The sequence below is a fragment of the Psammomys obesus genome, unplaced genomic scaffold, assembly GCF_907164565.1.
Source record: "Psammomys obesus unplaced genomic scaffold, mPsaObe1.curated_primary_1811, whole genome shotgun sequence".
Classification (NCBI taxonomy): domain Eukaryota; kingdom Metazoa; phylum Chordata; class Mammalia; order Rodentia; family Muridae; genus Psammomys; species Psammomys obesus.
In genome coordinates this window covers 7406641-7423826 of record NW_026596079.1, presented here as the reverse complement: position 1 = coordinate 7423826, position 17186 = coordinate 7406641, and the positions used below count along the sequence as shown (strand labels likewise).

The 17186-nt window shown below is 40.4% G+C and overlaps 1 pseudogene; it reads left to right on the top strand.

Moving 5' to 3' along the window:
• Nucleotides 1-12219: 12219 nt before the first annotated feature.
• Nucleotides 12220-13017, top strand: LOC129690718 (60S ribosomal protein L7a-like; annotated as a pseudogene).
• The last annotated feature ends 4169 nt before the right edge of the window (nucleotides 13018-17186 follow it).

Below are 17186 nucleotides of genomic sequence, written 5' to 3'. Positions count from 1 at the left end.
GATCCCTTTCATATAGCTGGAATGCCTTGTCAGGCCTCAGTGAGAGAGGATGTTCTTACTTCTGTTAGGAACTGAGATGCCAGGCTGGGTTAATACCCATGAAAAGTCTCCACTTCTCTGGGAAGAAGCAGTGGGGTTGGGAATGGGGAAGTGTGAGACTGGGGGGAGAAGAGGTAGAGTCTGGGATCAGGCTGCAAAGCGATTAAACAAATAAATGAATAAATGGAAAAAAAGAGAAAGAAACTGCCTCCTATCAGAGAATACTCCACACAGTCCTCATCAGTTTGGATGAAGCTTGAACATAAGCTTAGAAAAACTGATTTTAATGTTTTATCTTGAACAATCTTTTTTTAAAAATTATTTTTATGGATTCAATGTTTATTTTTTCACTTTTAAAAACTTTTATTAATTACACTTTATTCACTTTGTATCCCCCCCATAAGCCCCACTCTCCTCCCCTCCCAATCTCACCTTCCTTCCCCCTTCTTCACACATGCCCCTCCCCAAGTCCACTGAAAGGGGAGGTCCCCTTCTCATTCCTTCTGATCTTAGTCTATCAGATCACATCAGGAGTGGCTGCATTGTCATCTTCTGTGGCCTGGTAAGGCTGCTTCCCACTCTGGGGGAGGTAATTAAAGAGCAGGCCAATCAGTTTATGTCAGAGGCAGTCCCTCTACCCATTACTATGGAACTCACTTGGACACTGAACTGCCGTGGGCTATATCTGTGCAGGGGTTCTAGGTTATCTCCATAAATGGTACTTGGTTGGAGTATGAGTCTCTGGAAAGTGTGTTCAAATTTTCTGGTTCTGTTGCTCTTCTTGTGTAGTTCCTGTCCTCTCCAGATCTTACTATTTCCCACTTCTTACATAAGATTCCATGCACATTGCCCAACAGTTGGTCATAAGTCTCAGCATCTGCTTTGATAGTCTGCAGGGCATAGCTTTTCAGAGACCCTCTGTGGCAGGCTTCTAATTTGTTTCCTGTTTTCTTCTTCTTCTGATGTCCATCCTCTTTGCCTTTCAGGATGGGGATTGAGCATTTTAGTCAGAGTCCTTCCTCTTGATTAGTTTCTTTAGATGTACAGATTTCAGTAAGTTTATTATATGTCTATATGAGTGAGTATATAACTGTGTGTGTCTTTCTGCTTCTGGGACAGCTCACTCAGGATGGTCTTTTCCAGTTCCCACCATTTACCTGTAAATTTCATGACTTCCTTATTTTTTCATTGCTGAGTAATATTCCATATTGTAGATGTGCCACAATTTCTGTATCCATTCTTAGTTGAGGGACATCTGGGTTGTTTCCATCTTCTGGAATTTTTTCCCTTGGTCCTGTGTACCTTTCCCTGAGATTACATCTATCCTTAATCCTGTGCACTAGTTGCCCTTCATCTTGCAAATGGCTCCACCACAATGTCTAGTCTTTACTTCCTGAAGTAGTCAGAATTGATAACATGATTCTGAAAAATTCCCAATGAGAAATGAATTAGTTTTCATTGGATTCTGGATGAATAGTCAATGAGTAAAATCTCTCCTCACAGGAGAGTCAGATAGATGGGCTTGCACCTGAATTCCATCCTGGTCATGAATTAGCCATGACATCCATCTTGACTAGCAGGCCATTATTAAGATTCTTCCTCTGGTGGTTGTGCCTGGCCAGATAACAGTGATGAACTGTAAATGCTCTGATCTGAATGTTTCCTCTCCCACACCCATGATGTAGAACCATGGCTTATTGAGATCTGCCTACATGATCACTGCACACTCTTTAAGGAAGGAAGCAACTAGCCTCTTGACACTCATGTTCTTAGCGCAGACACTGCCATCAATTTGTGCAAAAAAAAAATGATAAAGGGAGTTATGTAAAAATGTGTCTGTGCTACCAACAGGATGCTTACATTTTAAGGAAGATTATAAAGAAAGAGTAAGCAATGGCTTCCACAGTCATGTATAAATTCCAAGTACAAAATGCTTTGTAAATAGGTGCATCTTATGGTGTACAATAAATGAACCCTAATAAATCTTTAAAAGTGTAATATAGAAATAGTAGAGCTCATGTGACTTAATGACAGGTTGACAAGTTAGCAGAGATAAGAGTTAAAAACAAAACAAAACAAAACAAAAAACCAAAAAGAGTATTCTGAACTGTGGTCATATTAATTTGGAGTCTACTTTGTCAAATCAGAACTAATTTCGACTAGGCTAAAGGTTACCCAAGACTTGAGGGTTTGCTAAGCAGAACAGAAAACATTAGAAAAAATAGAGGTCAATATAAAAGAGAAACATAATTAAAAAAGAATAAAAAACAGTCTTCCAAGATATGTGAAATTGAATTTGCAAGCATTTGCCATGTTGATCATAAACAAAACTTCTGTTTTCATTATATCAGATCTGAGAAATTCTATGGAAAAACAATCTTCAGGTTAAAAAGCAATGCACCTCCCTCCCCATTTCCTCTGAAAATACAGTGACTCACAGGGAGCCTTTGCCAATTCTCATCTGCTTTCCTGTGTTCACTAAGTGCAGAGGGTGTTTCCTGGATTCTAAATGTAACTTCACTAACTGGCTCTTTCCCTTGGGCACTCTCAACTAATGAAGTTTTACCTCACTTGTCACATACTGGTGAATGTATCCATTGGAAAATTAGCAGGAAGACAACCTGGGGCTTTTTAGGAGTAATTAATGTGTTTGGAATCATAGTGGAATCTAATTGCTGGTTATAAAATGTAGTCTTGCTCTGTTGTTACTGGGATGCTGTAGGTTTGGTTTGGGTGCTGGGGAAGGGCAGAGGGAGAATTGGTGCTTATTAATAATCACATTGCACAGACATCCTCATTTTAGCCCTGTTGACTCATTGTCTTCATGCCATGTGGAAATCTGCTTTGGACTTCCAAAGATGATTTATTTTGGCTGAGTTAACATGAGAAAAGTCACAATGCCTAATGACTAAGTATTCATGGATGGCTATAAATTACTCTCTTTTTTCGCTCTAGATAATAACATTATTTGTCAACATGCTTGAGTGTGATTATGAAGGACAGTTGCTTTTTTAATTTTTTAGTGTATCTCACCATGAAGACGGTTGTGTAACTAATTCCCCCTTTCCAAAAGAATAGTGTTTCCTTCCTGTCTCTCCTCTCTCCCACACCCTTTCTATATGCCTTTGTTCTTCCTCTTTCTGTCTCTCCTTCCTCCTTTCCTCTTTTTCCCTTTCTTTCTCCTCTACCTCCCTCCTTCTGTTCCTTTTTGAAGTGATAAGCATGAATGAATGAACTGCTGCTTCTGAGCATTTATCTGGGCCCTTTTGTCTGGGATAAAAATCCTTAGATATGTGTCAGGAAATCTGAAAGTTTCTCAGCATCTTGCTGTCACACGGCTATGAAAATGACTAGAAATATAATTTTGTCAACTCTCAGTTTCCTGTTTGTCAGTTCAGGATAAAAATTTATTTGTGAGGACCAATGAAGAAGAAAGTTACCTAAAAAGAAAGTGGCAACGGTGCAATGATTATAAATATACACATATATGTATATATACATATATACACGTGTTTGTGTGTATATGTGTATTAGTGTGTGTATATTCTTTTTCTGATGTACTCTCACTGGAATTAGCTCTGGAAACCTTAACTTAAGAAAATGTAAAGGAATTCTAATGTTTATGCTGATTTCCCAGTGTTCATCTCTCAGCCAAGCACTGTGTTAATTGCTTTCTAAAGATATACTCAGTCCTTAGCAAGCCCAGCCCATTGTTCTTGTCACTCCCATCACTGTGAAGGGAGGACCTAGGCTCATACACATGTGGAAATCAAAGCTGCAGCCCGAGGTTGTCCTTAATGATCAGAGTCTGGTATAGAAGGGCACCAGGGGCATTCCTGCTTTTGCTGGTTGACAGCACTCAGCATTCCACTTAGAGCTGCTGGAAAATTTCAAATATGCATTTCTTTTGTTGTTACTCTTCTACAGCAATAATATAAATTGCTCAATTTAACACAAATTAATGTAGAATTCTAACATTTGAAATATTGGTGAAATAAATTGCCATGTCTTTTCTCTAGTCTTGTAGCATTTTCCCCAAGGACCTTGATTTGTCTTGCTCTGGCTACTTTGCCACTTCCTAATCAACCAAAACAGGAACAACTCGTAGTAGGGAAGAGCCAATGGATAGACGCTAACTTTGAGGTCAGTCCAAGGTGAACTATCAATAATCTGTCAAGGGAGTCAGTGCTCTGTAAGACAGAGTAGAATAAAAAGAACAGTGGGCAACCAGCAGATAACTTTGAAGAGTTCATTATGTGCATCGGTGAGATCCTTCTGTGAGTACTGCTTGTCATTGTTCTTCACTTATCTGATGGACAGAGAACCAAGGAAAATGTTAGCTGTGGAAAGGGAGCCATTAATCTGGACTAGAGTGTTTCTCCTAATACAAAGAAGGTAAAATGCTAAGATGGCAGGAGTTCACTTATGCCTGATGAGTAGAACATTTATACTGCCCCAGGCATACTGCTGATGGGCCTGAAACAGATCCAGGATTTAAGGCAAATGATAAACCTATAAGCTGTCTGCAAGTATTGTTGTTACATAAAGCACTCTGTGAACCTGATAGACCTCGGTTGTGTGTGGAGGACAGTGGCTGTAAGCGGTGACAATTAAAGGGGGAAAAGCTGTTCAAGGAAAGTGAGAAGGCAGATAACTAGGGGCCCTCTGTGAAAGAGAAATCTAGTAAGCCAATCCTGAGCTTAGCCAGAAAGCCCATTTTCTCTTAGGAGAAGGTAGTTCACCCACCATCTAAGTTTCAAGGACTAACTTTGCATCTAAAAGTCTACGCATCACACCATTGCTTCATTTCTTCCACATTTTCAGCCATTACAAGTGTCTGCTGCAGGACCTTTATAGGTGGCGTTCTTGCTTCATGTCTTGTTTTTCTGTCCCAGAGACAAAGGGCCCAAGTGTCTCAAAACACGAAAAGGAGGTGCTAGGTGGGAAGCTGTCAGAGGAGAGGTGGGCAAGATGCATGGCACATAATGATTTCTGCTTGTGGGGCGGGAATACTGATAAAGTCTTTCAGCAACCATTACGTCAATAGGTTAGGAACTTGGTGGACAGGGAGGGAGTAAAGGCAGTAAAGAAAAAGCATTAAGATCGCAACCAAATCAACTACCAATGTAGAATGGTTATGAAAACCATGTGAAGTGCAAAATAAGGTTTAGATGATAAGAAAATACCAACTCTTAAGGTAGATGGGTAAGGATCAAAAGGTAGTCCCTGGGGGCTGTAAAGAGTGCCAGGAAAAAAGCATCTTCTAGAAGGAGTGGAAAGGACTGAGGAAGAAATATATCACTCACACTTTCCACTGTCCTGTAAGGCCAGGGATGGGACATAGATAACAAATATCTGTGGCGCTGCCTGAAAACTATTCCTAGTAGCAGGCTTTGGGTCAGGAATGGACTGTGTTTCTCTGCTCAGATTGACATTTACTGAAATCTACTTCTCTGCTCGTAGCCTGGGAGGATAGATGGATAGAAACATTGGGAGTTAGCACCAGATACAATTTCCCCCATCATAAAGGCATAGCCTAACTCACAACAATGGCTCATCTTCTTACTCTCTGTGCCAAGAGCTTGATCTTATAGCCACACCTGGCTGAGACGAAAATTGGAAGATTATGCCTTTTGTCCAGGTGATTATGGACCCAACTAAGATAGAGATCCTCTATGTGATGGCAGGAAGAGGAGAATACAGCTGGAGGTACAGGCAGCAGCCCCACTCCAGCAAAGCCCCATGAGCTGAACCCCCCCAATATCCATCAAGCTACAGTCTAAAGACCTCTCTCTTATTTACAAGGTGTAGATGTTTGGAGTACTTCATCATTCTGCCTCCTTTTAACTTATAGAAAAAGGAAGATCATTTATTTCAGCCTATTACATTTAGGTTTGTTACAAAGTTCAACTCACATAAAATCCTTTAAGGGAAACCTAGCAGAGGTCTGCTTATTAACGTTAGTCATAAATTATTACTATTATCATTAAGCATGCATGTTGAAAACTGTAACAATTTCATTTGTTATTGCTAAAGGTTTACTGTCTGTTGGAGTTTGTGAGCGCCACTGAAGGCACAGTATTGCCTTTGTTGATGCCTAAATGAAGTGCATCATTAAAGAAGAAGAAGAATCCATCACATACAATTATGCTATAGGATCTCTTTTTAAAAGGAGTAAGCAATTCTTCTCTTTATTGATTTACTAACACAAATGAGGTTGTTTTCACTGTTTGTCTAGTTGTAACAATTATACTTAATCTCTTTATCAAAGATTACCTCTATTACTCTTATAATTGCTATTTGTTCATGGTACTAGTGGTGGAGTGAGTGAGGGAAGGCTGAAGGAAAGGAGGGAGGGAAGAGATGAGAGAAAGAGAGAGAGAGAGAGAGAGAGAGAGAGAGAGAGAAAGAGAGAGAGAGAGAATTATTTTCTACTCAGGAAAGCAGGTGTACAAGAAGGGCTGTCCTGGCTATGCATTCAGATTCTTTCATGAGTATCTTGTTCTCATGTGGAAGTCAGTAGCAGTAGCAGTAGTTTCAACAGTTAGGACTGCAAATTTAACTATTGGCCTCTGGTTACTTATGATTGTTAATGATTTTTTTCTCAATGTTAGAAAATTCATTTCTGTTTTAATTAAAGGAAGGAATAAAATATATAGCGTTCATTAGAATTTCAAATAGCATTGGCTCGGTGTTCTTGCTTCTCCTTAAATTCATTCAGGCCATGGAGACTCAAATGCCATACAGGATTACTTACTGTGTTTCTATTTTTCTTCTGTCAAATGAATTTTGCTTTTCCTATTCATAGTTTAAAGATATTAGACACATATTAGTGAATTAAAACCAACATAAACAGAAAACTAAATTTTATTAGTGTATTATTAGTTTGGCTGATTATAATAACTGCGAGCTCATAGTTCATAAACCAATCTCTATTTAGGTCAATGTCAGGAGTGTCAAATGTAGCAAATGCTTAAGGGGAAAAAAAAAAAACAGGTTGTACATGAGTAAAGTCTGGCTTCAAGGTCAGCTACTTCCTGAGCCTAGATCTGGCCTTTTGTGTTCCTGCATGCTGCCTCCAGCTGTCCTGATTTTCTTGAGTGTCCTTTCTAATTGATCACGTGGCTTCATCTTGTGCATTTTGGCTTAGACTGACTTTCTGCAAACACAACATTTCTGCATTTGTGCTTATCTCATGGCTGTGTGGCGTGATTAGGCTGGTGAGTTCATTTGGTGTGTGCAGCTAGCAACAGTCACAAGAGCCTTCCTTCTACCGGGCAAATGTAACCTTTGTATCTCAGGCCTTTTGGGTAGTAAGAGAACCAAGGAACATGCATCCTTGTAACTTCAAAAATGATTTTTGTGTCTGCCAGCTAGAAACAGCCTCCTAATGTGCCACATCCCACATGCATTTGGATTTAATTTGTTTGCTTTTTCTCAGTGATTGCTCTTTAATTATTGCAATGTTGAAACAACTTGATTTGTCTCCAAAAATATGCTGCAGTAGGTGGGGAAGATGGAGGGGTACAGAACAAGTCGCTGAAGCAGCCAACTGTGCTGGGTAATAGCGGTTAAGACAGTGAGTGAGGGATTGGGGAAGCTTGACTTGGCTTCTTACCCTCACCATCTCTGAAACATGGGGTACTGGATGCCAGCAATGACCTCCTAATGAAAAACCTCCTTTGAAAAACTCTAAAATTATTTTCACCATGATGACATGGACTACATTGATGCCAGCTGGAGCCCATCAGAAGCATCAGAAAGACAAGAATCCCATTACTATGGAACCCACTTAGACACTGAACTGCCATGGGCTATACCTCTGTGCAGGAGTTCCAGGCCATCTCCATGAGCGGTCCTTGGCTGGAGTATCAGTCTCAGAAAAGACCCCTGTGCCTAGACTTTTTGGATCTGTTGCTCTCCTTATGGAGCTCCTGTCCTATCCAGGTCTTGCTATCTCCCACTTCTTTCATAAGATTCCCTGCACTCTGCCCAAAGTTTGGCTATGAGTCTCAGCATCTGCCTCAATACCCTGCAGGGTAGAGCCTTTCAAAGGCTCTCTGTGGCAGGTTCCTGGCCTGTTCCCTGTTTTCTCCCTCCTCTGATGTCCATCTTCTTTGCCTTTCTGAATGGAGGGACTGTCTCTGACAGGAACTGATTGGCCTGCTCTTTGATTACCTCCCACTGAGGGGGGAGCAGCCTTACCAGGCTACAGAGGAAGACAATGCAGCCACTCCTGATGAGACCTGATAGACTAGGATCAGAGGGAAGGGGGGGGGGGAGGACCTCCCCTATCAGTGGACTAGAGGATGCATACAGGTGGGGAAGAGGAAGGGAGAGTAAGGATGGGAGGGGAGGAGGGAGGAAGCTATGGGGGGAATACAAAGTGAATAAACTGTAATTAATAAAAATAATTAAAAAATAATAAAAAAGAATTATACTTTATCTTCAATCTAAATGAGGAAAACTGGTGTGTCCTTCTTGCCTCTTCCCTCCCACATATACATCATTAAAATGAAGTGGTAAAACCCAAGACAACGTCAGACTTTTAAGTTTTTTGTTAATGATGTGGGGATTTTAGAAATTCAGTATAGATTGTGCATTCCTGATCTGAAAATACAAAACTGCAACGTATTAAAACTCCCAAGTCCTGTTCAAAAAGTTCTAGATTTTGGAGCATTGTGGCATTTTGAACTAAGAATACAGAAATGAATAAGAAATTCAGAATTCAAAAACATGTATTGTTCTAAGCATTTAGGACAAAGACATGTGGCTTGCATATCTGTGCAAGAGCTTCTGCCTTCCACTATAACATGGTGCAAGAATCATAACACCCTACAGCACCACTTAGGGCTAATGTGAACTGAGGCCTAAGTATCTCTAAAGTCTGACGCCTTCCATTAAAATATGGTATGCTGGCTAGCTTCATGTCAACCTGATACAAGTTAGAGTTATCAGAAAGGAAGGAACCTTAATTGAGAAAATGCCTTCATAAGATCTGGCTGTAAGGCATTTTCTTAGTCACTGATGGTGGAGGGCCCAGCCCATTGTGGGTAGTTTCATCACTAGGCTGTTGGTCCTGGGTTCTGCCAGAAAGCAGGCTGAGCAGACTAGTAAGCAGCACCCTTCTGTAGCCTCTGCATATCAACTGCTGCCTGTGGGATCCTGCCCTGTTTGAATTCCTGTCCTGACTTCCTTAGATGATAAACTATGATTTGGCAATGGAAGCCAAATAAGCCCTTTCTTCCCCTAGTTGCTTTTGCTCATGGTGCTTCATCACAGCAATACTAACCCTAGCTAAGACATACGGAATATCGTTGTTTGGATCCTTGGTACTGTGGGCTTTGAGGATGGTTAGTTTGAATCAGATACTTTAAGAACAACTCCTCAAAAAGAGGATGGGAATGTAGGATTAAGCAGAGAAGAGAGTGAATGTGAAACAGTGAGACAGTTTGAACCGCTAATCAACGAGAAGTCCTTGAGGTAATAATGTCTGGATACTTATCCAGAATCCAAGACCAGTTTTTGGCTATGAATGACCTTTGAAAAGATGAAGCAATGGTTTTTAACCAGGCACTCAGCTATGAGAGCCAAGAAAGTAAGCTCCAGGGGTGGGGTGGTTTATGAGATTTGGAACACATACTGAGATACTCTGATTTCTATGCTTTACATAGAGTTTGTGTCTTGTGAAGAAGGGCTCCTTTAGGATTCTTGTTGTTGTCATTTCCATGGAAACATTATGAGGAATGCACAGTAGCCAGTTCTGAGTTGACAACATCTCCAAGCTCTTCTGGTAACTCAGGTTCCTCACCTCCAGCAGCCCATCTGCGTGGAGACCTGTCATGCTGATACTCAGTCCCTCAACTCTGCAGCTCTCGGGGGGGCCATGATTTCTCGTGATGTGGCTGCTATACTCATCTATTTACTGTCACCATTGTGCACTGTGAATTCCAAGAGTCTCCCTGGTGTGTCACTTAGGTTTCTGAAACTTTTCAAATCCTGCTTCCATATGTAAGACATGCCCTGTGACTACTGGGAATCAGAGCCAATTACCGTTGCCAAGACGTTGACTTTTGTTTTGTTTTTTATTGCCTGTTGGACTCCTGACATCAGGACATTAAAATCACTGGGCTACAGCCGTAGCTTAAAATTGATTAGGAATCTTGTAGTCATGAGTCAAGCATTTAATCTGTGGTAACTGGACCATTTAGAATAACTTGGCATGGCTTTTGGGGGATTCAGGAAGCCATATCACTGGTAGTGATAATAAGAGACCTCAACTCCTTGTTTTCTGGGTGCATGTAGTTTACAGACAGAAGATACTGCCACATACAAAGGCTGTTTTTATATTCTTCTGCTACCTACCAGATTATCACATACTCAGAATCCGAACTTGACTCTATAAACTTTTTTCTGTAACCCTGTTCATTTAGGACACTCAATCATAAGGAGCTTTTTATTTAACATAAATACACATTTATTACGAATTATGTTTGATACACACACACATGCAAATCAAACATTTACAGTTAATGTATCATGAAGAAATTTATTAAAACAACTTCTCTCTAAACATGTACTTAATCGATAATTAAAATTTTCAATTTTCATACTGGGGAGATGGGTGTGCTTGTTTATTTTAACATAATGAATTATGCCTAGGCTGAACATTTGATACTTCAGGACATAGAGTTTTTACAACATTTTCCAGAGTTGATCAATATTTTGATTTTATAATTGTCGATGCTGAGAATGCTGCTTTGTATAAGTACAAAATGTTTTGTATAAGTACAAAATGGCAGAAGTATACCTAGCCTCATTGTAGAAGTTGCTGAACATTCTTGCTGAACCCTAAGCCAAAATTCACTTAATGATCTTTTTCTAATGAAATTAAGATCAGAAATTCAAACAACAATTTTTAAAGGCAAATGTTCCAATAAGATACAATGAAAAATGCATTAATTTGATACTTATATGCTGAAGGATGGTGGTAGGAAAATATTGAAAACCTATGTTTTTCATAAGTGAACCGTTAGATTTCTGTAAGAACAGAAAATTTGTATGTTGAATGAAAACATAAGAGTCTCAAATCTGAGCTGAGGTGTTTCAGCCATGTTCATTGGCCTTGAAGTGTGTGATAGTATGTGATACCGAGTGAGAATGCTGTATGCTCAGACCAGAGATGAAGAGCTGAAGTAAAGTAGGAATGCAACACAGGTGATTATTTCTAGAAACACCTTAGATTCATTATTTCTTAGTTTTCAATTACATCATGGTCTTTGTGTTCAGAAAGTTAGTAAAAACTTGTCAAAAGTTTTGCAAACTCCACAATAGTTACCCACCATATAAGAAGTTGTGCCTCAAACAGCATTCACTTTTTCCTCACTTTGAGTCAGAAGTCTTGGTGAATTTGATAGAATTTTCTTGTGAGAGACTTACAAGGCTAGAAGATGTTTGCCAGACTGAGCTTGAAGGAATCTTCTGCTGAACTTACTCATATTGTTAGTAGAATTTTAATTTCTTCTAGCTGTGATATCATCTTATTCATCAACCATGGTCATAAAATGAAATGTGGGATGTGTGGTTAATATGAAGGGAAGCTGAGATGCTGCGGCTGCTTGGCAGATGGTGAAGGGAGAGAGAACAAAGCTCAGTGCTGTGAGCCCGATATAATTTATATAACCACACCATGACTAAATGCCTACCAACTAATTCTCTGTTCCAATGGAAGGTGTCACAGCACCAACCAAAGGGATAAAGACAGCACTATGAGATTGGCACTAGCCTCTCTGGGAAGGGAAGGCTACCATCTGCATCCTGGGCTGATGATAAAAGGCTCTGTTAAAAAACATATATTTGATACAACAGATGCCAGTTGAAGACATGTGGACAATAGAAGTGAGGTGGAAACAATTGTTTTGGTAAGAGTATCTGTTAGAAAGGCACATGGATGGTTAGTGGATAATGGGAGTGTGTGAGTGTAATTATAATATTGTAGATATGAATAAAAATTTCAAGAAATATTAGGGATTTGATAAAGAGGCTTCTCTGTGTTACAGTGTCTCTGTCTACAAAATGGAAATGCTGATATTGGCATAATGGAGATACTGGAAATTTAAGTGGAATTAATTTTGTATTGCCATCTTATTTTCTTTATTTAAAAGATGCTAAGTGGACCCCTGAAAGATGCCAAAAGGAAAGAAGACCACGGGGAAGAATGGTCCCGGCCTCTGCCATGGTGAAAAACCAGCAGGCCAAAAAAGGTGGTCAATCCTTTGTTTGAGACAAGGCCCAGGAGCTTTAGTATTGGGCAGGATATCCAGGCCAAAAGAGATCTCTCAACGCTTCATCAAAGGGCTCTGCTACGTTAGGCTGGAATGGTCAAGGGCCATCCTCTACAAGCGGCTCAAAGTACCTCCCTTCATTAACCAGTTTACCCAAGCCCTGGACCGGCAAACAGCTACCCAGCTGCTTATGCTTGCCCACAAGTACAGGCCAGAGACAAAGCAAGAGAAGAAGCAGAGGATACTGGCCCGTGCAGAGAAGAAAGCTGCTGGGAAAGGAGACGTCCCAACTAAGAAACCACCTGTCCTTCAAGCAGGGGCCAGTACAGTCACCACCTTCGTGGAGAACAAGAAGGCTCAACTGGTGGTGATTGCCCATGACGTAGACTCCATTAAGCTGGTGGTTTTCCTACCTTCCCCATGTGGAAAGATGGGGTCCCCTACTGCGTCATCAAGGGAGAGGCCAGGTTAGGGCGGCTGGTTACAGGAAGACTTGCACCGCTGTTGTTTTCGCACAGGTTAACCTGGAAGATAAGGGTGCGTTGGCTAAGCTGGTGGAGGCTATTAGGACCGATTACAACAACAGATAGGCTGAGATCGGCGGGGAGGCAATGTCCTGGGTCCTAAATTTGTGGCTCGCATTGCCAAGCTGGAAAAGACAAAGGCTAAAGAGCTCGCCACTAAACTGGGTTAAATGTACAGTGCCAAGTTTTCAGTACATAAATATAATTAGAAAAATGCTAAGAGAAGATTTTTATTAGTCAGTTTTTAGTCATTATGAACAACATCTGAGAAATACTTCAAAGGAGAAAAGGTTTGCTTTGGCTCATGGTTTCAGTCCATGGGTACTTTTTTTAAAATTTTATTTATTTATGATGTATACAATGTTTTGTATACATGCACTCCTGCACTCCAGAAGAGGGTATGGGATCCTTTTTTGATAGATGATTATAAGCCATCATGTGGTTGCTGGGAAATGAACTCAGGTCCTCTGGAAGAACAGTCAGTGCTCTTAACCTCTGAGCCATCTCTCCAGTCCCAGTCCATGGGTACTTGCTTTATCACTGTGGACCTCTCCTATGCTTAGACAGTTCATTTCTGCCATAGTCATCAGACTCCATAGTCAACATATGAGCAAATATCAAGGCCAACTCTCTGCATGAAACTTTCAGTGTCTGAGAAAATCCACCTATGTGGTTTTTTTTTTTTTTTTTTTTCCCCCAATAATACTAGTAATCAGTGGTGCTAAGAAAGACAGGTGTGGGTCATGGAGAGGAGATGTGTTCCATGACTGTTTTGACCTTGATGCTGAATTTTTGTGTTGTCTTTCGTGGTGGACCCCAGAGAACACTTCCTTGATAAACATTCCATTCTGTCACTCTTGCTTGGGTGGTGCTTGGTGAGCAAAGTCCAGTGAGTGTCGCCAGAGAGAAGCATTTAGAAAAGAGCAGGGCTTTGCTACCCAGAATTGGGTGCAGGAGGTCTAGGTGAATGGAGGATTATGGAAAGACAGACGACACTTTGCCTTCTGAGAAGCAAGGGGACGGCATGCATTTGTAATAATATTGATACGAGTTTATTCAACAAGAAGTAGCCAGTCCATAACCAGAATATTGTCTAAATGGTCAGTCACTGGAAACTGATTCCAGAGGGAGTAGCCATTCAGCACTCACATTGGAGCACAGGTCTATCCTAAGAACCCTCTAGACAAGAGGTTATCAACCTGTGGGTCATGACTTCTTTGGGGTCAAATGGCCCTTTCACAGGAGTCACATCGTACATATTTACATTATGATTCATAACACTAGCAAAACGGCAGTCATGAAGTAGCAAGGAAATAATTTTACGGCTATGAGTCACCCTAATATGAGGAGCTGTGTTCAAGGGTGGCAGCATTAGCAAGGTTGAGAATGACCTCTCTAGACTAAGAAAAAGAGGCTCAGAACAGTGTGTCTGGTACTTACCAAATTAGAGAAACTGCGGAAAGAGTAGTTCCTATGCTTGGCAAAGAATAGAAATGACGTTAAAAATCTGGCTCTCCTATTTCCTTGCTGAAAGTTTAGGAGAAATTATTTAACTTCTCTGAGTCCAAGTACCTTTGACAATTGTATAAAGATAATCACGGCTACCCTAAGGAGTTGCTATCAGAAATGAATTGGACCACAGCACAAAAGACCTAAAATGTTTCAGATGGCCGATAAAACATGTCCTTTATTACTAAGCCATCGTGGTCATTTCTCCTGATGCTAACCCTGTCTTTAATGCTAAGCCTTGCTCTTTTGCCATAGTATTGCGGCTGATACCTGACAACTACAGAAGCCCAGATTCCCTCTTTGCCTTTCCCTATTATGGAGTAGTGTGTTCCAACTGCAAATTCTGTGAACTTACCAACACGCCCACCAGCCTGGGTCTGAGTGTGATACTTGTACACATGAAACCTAGAAGTTAGATGGTTTACTCATTTTAGCTCTCAATAGTCCATTGCCCACTTTGATTGTAAAGATATATGATAGTTGTCTTTGCTCTTCCAACCACATATAAGTGTGTTTTATAGGAGAATTATCAGTTCTTCTCATTTCCTCTTCTGTCTCTATGGACAGATACAATTCCAAGCCTTATCTGACTTTCCTCCAGACTCAGGAAAATAGATCAGCATGGACTATACACTCAGAAGTTCTCCATCTAAATCTAGACATTACAATTGCCATCAAATAGCACAGTGTTCATCTGCTAGGACTGGAACAAAAGTTTAAATATAATGACAGAAATAATGACAGACCTTCTTTTTACTGGAATGTTGATTACATGTCAGACAGTCTGACAAATATAGCACATAGATAAAATAAAATCCTGATAACTAGTAAGTAGAATCTCTATTGTTCTATTTTACAGAAGGGAGTGGGAATAAGGACAGTGAGGAAGAAAGGGATCTGTGGGATGATTATTCAAAAGAGGAAGAACAAAATCGAAATAAAAATGTCCAGACATTTTGGCAGACACATGGCAAACTGCAGCAACTAGACTTTCATTTAACTTCTCTGTCTGCTTTATCTTCGTAAACAGGGTTCTAAAACCTGAATGTGGATAAGAAAGAAACAGACTCATGGAGTGGGGTTTTAAGCAGGACAAGAAAACACATTCATAATTTGTCTGAATACCAGATGTCATTTTTTTTTTTTTAGCAGTCTTGGGAAAGCAGGCTAATTTCAGCATTTTGTTTCCTTCTAATGTTCAGTCTAAGATTACAGAATTGAAATATAGTTACCTAAAGACTTGAGTTGGCCTATTATAATTGGAATTGTTTCAAGGTTCTGATAGCCTCATCCATTCAACCAATATTTACTGATTGTATGGATCAGACACAGAACAGGCACTGAGGATGAACAAGAGAGCTGGTAGGTTTTTGATGTATCATGGAGCCCAGCCCTGGCTTCTTCGCTATCTTTGAGGGAAAAGTGAATGCATGGAAAAGTAAAGATACAAGGATACAAAAGTAAAGATACAATGCATGGAAAAGTAAAGATACAAGTAAAGTATCTTTACTTTTAAAGTACTGAAAGACTTTACTTTCAGTACTGGACTTTGGTGGCAGGTCCACAAAAGATGGATTTGGTTTGGTGACTGTCATAATCTGTGCGGACTGATGTGGATGTGCACGTTTGTTCTTTCTCTACAGTTGCTATCCACACAGCCTGAGAGTTCTCTACAAAATGAGGACTATTATTTTGACTTAGTTCACAAAGAACATTGCAACCATTGTCAATATCTTGCATAGACTATATACAGCTACAAACACATGTTTTTGCTGAGGAGCTTAATAACATTAAATACATTTAGATTTAGTATGTAGCAGCTATGTGGATCTTTTGAGTGGCTAGTCCTATTTGCACTTTACAGAAACATTTGGAGCAAATGGACAGTTTCGCACGGGGCAGGGGGCAGGAGGCAGGAGGCAGGAGGCAGGAGGCAATTGGTTTTGGGAAGTCAGGATCCATGTCCTGAGTTTCAGGATTTCAAAATCACCTAATTAGCCTTGATAATTGGTAATATATATGTATACACCCATATACATACACACAGACACAGACACACACACACACACACACAAACACACACACACACATACACATGTATATTGCAGCCCCTACTGAAAAAGTGTTGTCTATTATGACAACATATCAGAAGAAAATGTGGGGAGAGAAATGGCATTTGATCACCTGCAAGAAGCCAGGCTCACTTGCTTAACCCCCTAACACCTCTGTGCAGTGAAATGTGTGTGCTCCAGGTTTCTTATAATAATGAGAAGGCTAGAACCTTGGATTTATTTTTGGCATAAGGTCACTCAGTTAGTAATTTACAAAGTATGATTGCAGCCCCAGCCATACTTTGGTAGCACAACAGCCCCTCCTTTGCAACTCCTAGGTTCCCAGGCAGCACAGTCAGAGTCGCCGTTGCTGAATCTTTTTACGATGCTCTGCATTTTCTGATCAAGAATGTCCACTGGGAATATACACTTGGAGGCAATTTAGCCAAATATCCTTTTTAGCAAATGATTTATTTACGGCTGCTAGGACAGCATTTTTCTCCTAATCTTTCTCTGGCCCTCTTTGTTGCTTCCTGTTTTTCTTGCTCATTTCTCGCCAGGGATCCTCTTATCTCGGCTGATTTGGGGCTGGTACATCTCCCTACAGTAAATCTGAAGCTAATAGGAACCCAGAAGAAATGCAAAGCTTAAGGCCATGCAGAAGCACAACTGTCTCCTCTTGTGATAAATAAGTTATTTTTTCCTTAAATTCCCAAGTGGGATGCCTCCTAATGACCCCTTCCCCTCCCACCAGACATCCTTCTGCCTGCCAAGGATAG